At 36.8% G+C, this 8,393-nt stretch overlaps 1 long non-coding RNA gene across 1 annotated transcript; it reads left to right on the top strand.

Annotated features, from left to right (window-relative positions):
* Nucleotides 1–4,725: 4,725 nt before the first annotated feature.
* Nucleotides 4,726–7,521, top strand: LOC139178261 (uncharacterized). The gene is made up of 3 exons (XR_011562731.1): nt 4,726–5,826; nt 6,882–6,997; nt 7,158–7,521. It is a non-coding gene; the product is annotated as an uncharacterized lncRNA (long non-coding RNA).
* Nucleotides 7,522–8,393: the final 872 nt, after the last annotated feature.

Genomic DNA, 8,393 nt, shown 5'->3' with positions numbered 1-8,393 from the left:
AGCATGTGAGATGAGTGCAATTGTGCGGTAGTTTGAGCATTCTTTGCCATTGCCTTTTTTTGGGATTGGAATGAAAACTGACCTTTTCCAGTCCTGTGGCCACTGCTGAGTTTTCCAAATTTGCTGGCATATTGAGTGCAGCATTTTCACAGCATCATCTTTCAGGATTTGGAATAGCTCAACTGGAATTCCATCACTTCCACTAGCTGTGTTTGTAGTGATGCTTTCTAAGGCCCACTTGACTTCACATTCCAGGATGTCTGGCTCTAGGTCAGTGATCACACCATCGTGATTATCTGGGTCATGAAGATCTTTTTGGTATAATTCTTCTGTGTATTATTCCTATCTCTTCTTAATATCTTCTGCTTCTGTTAAGTCCATACCATTTCTGTCCTTTATTGAGCCCATCTTTGCATGAAATGTTCCTTTGGTATCTCTGATTTTCTTGAAGAGATCTCTAGTCTTTCCCATTCTGTTGTTTTCCTCTATTTCTTTGCATTGATCATTAAAGAAGGCTTTCTGATTTCTTCTTGCTATTCTTTGGAACTCTGCATCCATACTTTTATATCTTTCCTTTTCTGCTTTGCTTTTCGCTTCTCTTCTTTTCACAGCTATTTCTAAGGCCTCCCCAGACAGCCATTTTGCTTTTTTGCATTTCTTTTCCATGAGGATGCTCTTGATCCCTGTCTCCTGTACAGTGTCACGAACCTCATTCCATAGTTCATTAGGCACTCTATCTATCAGATCTAGGCCCTTAAATCTATTTCTCACTTCCACTGTATAATCATAAGTGATTTGATTTAGGTCATAACTGAATGGCCTAGTGGTTTTCCCTACTTTCTTCAATTTAAGTCTGAATTTGGCAATAAGGAGTTCATGATCTGAGCCACAGTCAGCTCCTGGTCTTGTTTTTGCTGACTGTATAGAGCTTCTCCATCTTTGGCTGCAAAGAATATAATCAATCTGATTTCGGTGTTGACCATCTGGTGATGTCCATGTATAGAGTCTTCTCTTGTGTTGTTGGAAGAGGGTGTTTGTTATGACCAGTGCATTTTCTTGGCAAAACGCTATTAGTCTTTGCCCTGCTTCATTCCATATTCCAAGGCCAAATTTGCCTGTTATTCCAGGTGTTTCTTGACTTCCTACTTTTGCACTCCAATCCCCTATAATGAAAAGGACATCTTTTTTGGGTGCTGACTGGAATGCAAAAGTTGAAAGTCAGGAGATACATAGAGTAACAGAAAAGTTTGGCCTTGGAGTACAAAATGAAGCAGGGCAAAGGCTAACAGTTTTGCCAAGAGAACACACTGGTCATAGCAAACACCCTCTTCCAACAACACAAGAGATGACTACACATGGACACCATCAGACTGGCAATACTGAAATCAATTGATTATATGCTTTGCAACTGAAGATGGAGAAGCTTTAAACAGTGAGAAAAAAACAAAACTGGGAGCTGAATGTGGCTTAGATCATTAACTCCTTATTGTAAAATTCAGACAAATTGAAGAAAGTAGGGAAAATCAGGGATAACCTATAATAAATCCCTTATGATTATATAGCAGAAGTGACAAATAGATTCAAGGGATTAGATCTGACAGAATGCCTGAATAACAATGGACGGAGGTTCACAACATTGTACAGGAGGCAGTGATCAAAACTATCCCCAATAAGTGGAAATGCAAAAAGGCAAAATGGTTGTCTGAGGAGACCTTACAAACAGATGTGAAAAGAGAAGCAAAAGGCAAAGGAGAAAAGGAGAAAATACCCATCTAGATGCAGAGTTCCAAAGAATAGCAAGAAGAGACAAGAACGCTTTCCTAAGAGACCAAAAGGAAAACAATAGAATGGGAAAGACGAGAGATGTCTTCAAAAAAATTAAGATACCAATGGAATATTTCATGCAAATATGGGCACAATAAAGGACAGGATAAAGGTATGGACCTACCAGAAACAGAAGATATTAAGAAAAGGTGGCAAGAATACACAGAAAAACTATAAAAAATAACTTAATGACCCAGATAACCATGATGGTGTGATCACTCACCTAGAGCCAGGCATTCTGGGTTGTTAAGTCAAGTGAACCTTAGGAAGCATCACTACAAACAAAGCTGGTGGAGGTGATGGAATACCAGCTGAGTTGTTTCCAATCCTAAAAGATGATGCCGTTAAAGTACTGCACTCAGTATGGCAGCAAATTTGGAAAACTCAGTAGTGTCCACAGTACTGGAAAAGTTCAATTTTCATTCCAATCCCAAAGAAGGGCAATGCCAAAAATTGTTGGCACTGCCACACAATTGTACTCATCTCACATGCCAGCAAGGTAATGCTCAAAATCCTTCAAGCTAGGCTTCAACCATACATGAACTGAGAACTTCTGGATGTTCAAGCTGAATTTAGTAAAGCCAGAGGAACCAGAGATTAAATTTGTTGGATCATAGAGAAAAACAAGAGAATTCCCGAAAAACATCTGCTTCATTGGCAATGCTAAAGTCTTTCACTGTGTGGATCACAACAAAGTGTGGAAAATTCTTCAAAAGATGGGAATACCAGACCACTTTACCTGCCTCCTGAGAAATCTGTATTCAGTCCAAGAAGCAACTGTAGAACCGAACAAGGAACAACAGACTGGTTCAAAATTGGGAAAGGAATGTGTCAAGGCTCTATATTGTCACCCTGCTTATGTAATTTATATGCAGAGTACATCATGTAAAATGCTTGGTTGGATGAAGCACAAGCTGAAATCATGATTGCCAGGGGGAAGTATCAACAGCCTTAGATATCCAGATGATATACCACCTTAATGGAAGGAAAGAAAGAGGAACTAAAGAGCCTCTTGATGAAAGTGAAAGAGAAGAGTGAAAAAAGTTGGCTTAAAATTCAACATTCAGAAGCTAAGATCATGGTATCTGGCCCCATCATTCATGGCATATAGTTGGGAAAACAATGGAAACAGTGAGAGACTTTATTTTATTGGGCTCCAATATTACTGTGGACAGTGACTGCAGCCATGAAATTAAAAGACACTTACTCCTTAGAAGAAAGGCCATGACAAAGCTAGACAGGATATTAAAAAGCAGATACTTTACTTTGCTGACAAAGGTCTATATTGTCAAAGCTATATTTTTTTCCATTATTCATGTATGGATGTGAGAGTTGGGCCATAAAGAAGCCTGAGCACCAAAGAATTGATGGTTTTGAACTGTGATGTTGGAGAAGAATCTTGAGAATCCCTTTAACTGCAAGAAGATCATATCAGTCCATCCTAAAGGAAATCAACCCTGAATATTCATTGGAAGGACTGATGCTAAAGCTGAAGCTTCAATACTGTGGCCACCTTATGCCAAGAGTTGACTCATTGGAAAAGACTGTGATGCTGGGAAAGACAGAAGGCAACAGGAGAACGAGGTGACAGAGGATGAAATAGTTGGATGGCATCACTGACTCGATGGACATGAGTTTCAGCACACTCTGGGAGTTAGTGATGGACAGAGAAGCCTGGTGTGCTGCAGTCCGTGAGATTGCAAAGAGTTGGACATGACTGAGCAACTGAATTGAACAGATGTTTTTTTCTGTGAGGTCCTTGTCATGAGGAAATTGTAGTCTTGAAACTGTCAGCTTTGACCTTTATCTGATTCCCAGGCAGTGTTGCAGAAATTCTGTGGCTTGTCTTAGTTGGCATAATCCCAAGGCCTTCTTCATCCACCCTATGCTCATTATACTTATGAATATCTGAAATCAGCATTATGGCTTTACACTCAGAAATAAAAGGCAACAGGTTATGCTACCAGGTCAGAGATAGAATAGCTACTGGAAAGAAATAGAGAAAGCCAGATGACTTTGTAAGAATCTTAAGGTCAAGATATTTACAGAATACTTCTGAGGTGAGTTAGTACTTAAGCATGATGCAAGGAAGTAGAGAAAAATATAGAGAAGTTACATGATATTTAAATAAAGGATAGGAGCTCAGGAAATAGTTTCAGAGGGCATGGCAACCCACTCCAGTATTACATGGAGAATCCCCATGGACAAAGGAGTCTGGTGGGCTACAGTCCATGGGTTCACAAAGAGCCAGACACGACTGAGCAACTAAGCACAGCACAGAGCACTAGAGTGGCACTGAGCAACAAATCTGCAGAAATAAAAGAGCAGAGGGGCTTACCTTAAAGGAGACTTGAAGCTTCAGAGGGTGAATTAGTTCTGTAATCTAAATTTGAAAAGAGAATGTATATCCAAGAAAACTCTGTATCAAATTTCTGTTTAAAGACAAGTTTACAAAGAAGGAGGTTTGACTGGTTACCTGGTAAAGGAACATGACTGGGGACCAAAGATATCTAATTTAAAAAATGATCAATTTAGGGAGAAGAGAAAAAACTGGAATGAGAACCCTCCTCCTCCTCCTTCTCCCATTTCTCCTCCCCCTCCTTCCCTTCCTCTCTCCCTTTCATAACAGTCTGAAATTGCTTATAGCCTGTAAAATTATGTGAATGATTTTACAAAAAAATGAGAGATGAAAGCTACCAGTCTTCTTTTAGCTTAGATTTGGAAGATACATAACTTCACTTGGGTTGCATTCTACTGCTTAATGGAAGTCAAAATGAATGTATGGCAAAGAAGGAATTTTAACTAACCTTATTTAGTGGCTATCTTTTGTTCAGAAATACTTATTCCGTATTTACCATATTAGGCAAAAAAAAAAAAGCATTGGTTATATGGTACTGAGGACATATTTTACTCAAAATATCTATTTAGATCTTTAATATGTCAAACAGATACATCCCATATGTCATTGGTGATTTTTAGTTGCTAAGTTGTGTCCAACTCTTGCGACCCCATGTACCTGTCAGACTCTTCTGTCCATGGGATTTCCCAGGCAAGATTACTTGAGTGGATTGCCATTTCCTTCTCCAAGGGGTTTTCACAACCCACGGACCTAACCCAGCTCTCCTGCATCGCAGTCAGATTCTTTACCATCTGAGCTATCAGGGAATCCCTTATGTCACTGTGCTATATCTAATAATGAATACAAATATTAGTCAAAATATCTCTTCAAAATATTGTTCTAAATTATTATGTGAGTGATTAAAAACTTTAGGGAGCTCTGTGCCTCTATAATAAGGGGAGCATAATTTAATTTGGGGGAATCAAAGAATAATTTATGGACTGCTAATGAGGTTAAATACAAGTGACAAGGTGAAGTAGTTGAGTATGTGGGACTGCAGGCAGAGGTAGCATGTGCAAATACTGGTATAATAATAGATCAGCATTCAGTTTGACTGTTTGTGCCCCTGAATTGCATGAATTAGAGAGTGGTTTGAAATGAGATACAAGAGGCAAGTTAGAACAGATAGTTCTGGGTCTTGAAACCCATAGTAAGGATCTTAGTTTCTTATACTCAGTCATGGGCTCTTAGTGTTAAGAACTGATATGTTTCTTTATGTTTAAAGTTTACACTGGCTACATAGTACGTGATGAACTGGGGGAAACAACTGTATATTTGGAGAATATTTAAATCAATATTTCAGTAATTCAGAAAAGAGATGCTGGTAGCTCTGTCTGGTAGTTAAAGATGGAGACGGATAGGGACTCACAGATGAGAATTTTTTTTTTTTTTTTTAAGTAAAATCAACAGAACTTGGTGAATTTTTGGACAGAGTTATTAGTGAAGGAGTTTTGTCAAGGGTATAGCTTTCTCAGATTCTGGAATTTTCTTTCCAGGTATCTGACTTGGGAGGCTAAGTGAATTTTTGACATATGATTCCTAGTTCCTTTCACATTTCTGAGTTGAAATGTCAAGCGACCTCTTGGATGTATGGGATATATAAGGTGGGTATTTTACTGCTTTTAATTTTATTTACTTGATAGCTTATTGTATAAATCCAGCTTAGGATATGTTGTTATATTTACATATATGTTTATCATCTCAGTTATGATTTAGCAACTTAACATGCTGTATCTTTCAAAGCACGTTTTAAACTGAATTAACACAACTCCTAAAAATTGCCTGCAGTTTTAACTTTCTCCTGGAATTAGGTCATGTCTATTAGTCTCATCTATTTCAACACAATACTTCAAATTCATATTCTACAACTTTGTTAGAGTGTGGCATTTTCTTTTCTCCAGGTTCTTCCTACAGAAATAAAAGCATACTTAAAAATCATAATCATATAATATGGTATTTATTTAATATGTTATCTGGGAATACAAATAGTACAAATAATATTTGCTTTTGAAATTAAGTGGAAAAGAGAATATTTTTCTCTTTTTCAAAGAATGAAAGGGTAGAATTTAAAAATCTGTGTTATCTAAGTGGGATTATGTATGACTTGGTGTTTTTCATCTTAAAATACATTTCTCAGGTAACAATCTCTAATGTAAGCATTTAATCAAAGTTTAACAGTAACAGCAAGGACATTATTCTGTGATGTAGAAGGAAATATATTTTGTTCCTTACATTAATTTAAAAGTCAAAGAAAATATTTCCTAATTATAATGTGAGCATACTTGCCAGTTTGATTCTCCTGGTTTATACTTGTATTTATATACTTTTTTCTAACTATTCTTTTATTCTCAGCATCACCCGTATTTGGTTAATAAATTGTATGGTCATCTTACTTAACCATCATGAATACTCTCATTGTGCAGTATCCATGAATTTTCCAAAGTCTGTCTTAAAACTACACATTTTTGTAGATTATAAAATAATGTAAGCAATTCCATATATTTGTTATACCTTATGTAATGTACACCTGCTTTTATTAATATACATCCTTAACTCTTTTATATTTGACTCTTAAACTATTTTTAATTTTTCTTAAATTATTTTAATTGTGCCTTACTCCATTTTTGTTTGTTTGTTTGTTTTTTCTCCTCCCCATCAGGGTAGCGTTACGTTCAGTTGGCATTCATATCCTTTCGCTATTTACTTTTTCCTCTCTGGACCTTCTCCAGTATCATTCTTAAAATGTGATGACCAGAAGTGCTTGCAGTATTCAAGGTACAGGTGCACTAAGGTTTTCTACAAGAATAGGATAATATGGGCTTTTTGGGATTTGCTTTTGCTTTTATGTTTGCTGGCTTCCAAGAGCTCTCCTGAGGGTGTTAAGTATTGTATTGGTGTCTTTGTCTACTGCATTTCATTGGCTTGATGTCCACAGGGATGAAGCTCAAGCTTCCAACACTGATACTCATCATATTGTCTTAAGGGTGTCACAGATGCCCTCAGCTGCTGTTATAAGCTGGCAATTCAAATATCCCTTTTGCCACTGCCTGAATGAAGCCCACTCTAACAGAAGGAATGTGGATGAATGAAGATGTCAAGCTCTCTTTGAGGTCACTACCTTTATCCTAGTCATAAGTATTCTGTAAACTGATGTTTTCTACCCCTAACAATTGCAGTATTCAAATAAAATGTTAATTTTCCCTAAAAAGAAAGGGCATATGTCTCTGAAAACATGCAGTTTAAAACTCCTTTGAATTTCTTCTATATAAACCAAACAAATCTCTCCATTGTTTCTTACATAAAACCCAAATGTTCTATAGTTAATTTATAGTTAATATATACTTTTTAGGTCATTGTGATATTAAATACAAATTTAAAAAATTGTTTTCTGAGTTGAAATGTGTTGTTTTACTTCTTAGGCAAAAATTGCTATAGTTTTCAGGAGTGTTACCTCTATGAGATTTTCTTTTTTTTTTTTCCTCTAGTAATGAGAGGCTTTAAAATTCTATTTAAGGAGATTTTGTCAGTGTTTTACAGGCTGAAATTGCTAAGGAGAACAACAGTCTGGAGTCATTTTCTCTTAAAAGATAAGGACAAAATTCATTTTTTGTGTCTTTAGTTACTGTCTCAGTTCTCTCTCCAACTTTAGGAAAGATTTGCACAAGTAATTGAGAATAAAGATACTAGCCTACACCACTCTTACGTAAGACTCTCCATAACTAAGTTAATCACTTAAGAATGCTTACTTTTCTTTTTTTTTAATTATTTATTTAAATTGTAGGCTAATTATTTTACAACACTGTAGTGGTTTTTGCCATACATTAACATGAATTAGCCATGGGTATGCATGTGTCCCACCATCCTGAACCCCTCACCCACCTCCCTCCCCACCCCATCCCTCTGGGTTGTCCCACTGCACTAGTGTTGGGTGCCCTGCTTCAAGCATCGAATTTGGACTGGTCATCTATTTTACATATATTAATATATATGTTTCAATGCTATTCTCTCATATCATCCCACCCTTGCCTTCTCCCACATAGTCCAAAAGTCTGTTCTTTACATTTGTGTCTCTTTTGCTGTACATTTATGTAATGGAATATTACTCTGCGATAAAAATAATGCATTTGAGTCAGTTCTAATGAGGTGGATGAAACTGGAGCCTATTATACAG

This window comes from Bos indicus, chromosome 1 (genome assembly GCF_029378745.1).
Source record: "Bos indicus isolate NIAB-ARS_2022 breed Sahiwal x Tharparkar chromosome 1, NIAB-ARS_B.indTharparkar_mat_pri_1.0, whole genome shotgun sequence".
In the NCBI taxonomy this organism is placed as follows: domain Eukaryota; kingdom Metazoa; phylum Chordata; class Mammalia; order Artiodactyla; family Bovidae; genus Bos; species Bos indicus.
The sequence above is the reverse complement of the archived record's forward strand: the minus strand, read 5'-3'. Positions and strand labels throughout refer to the sequence as shown.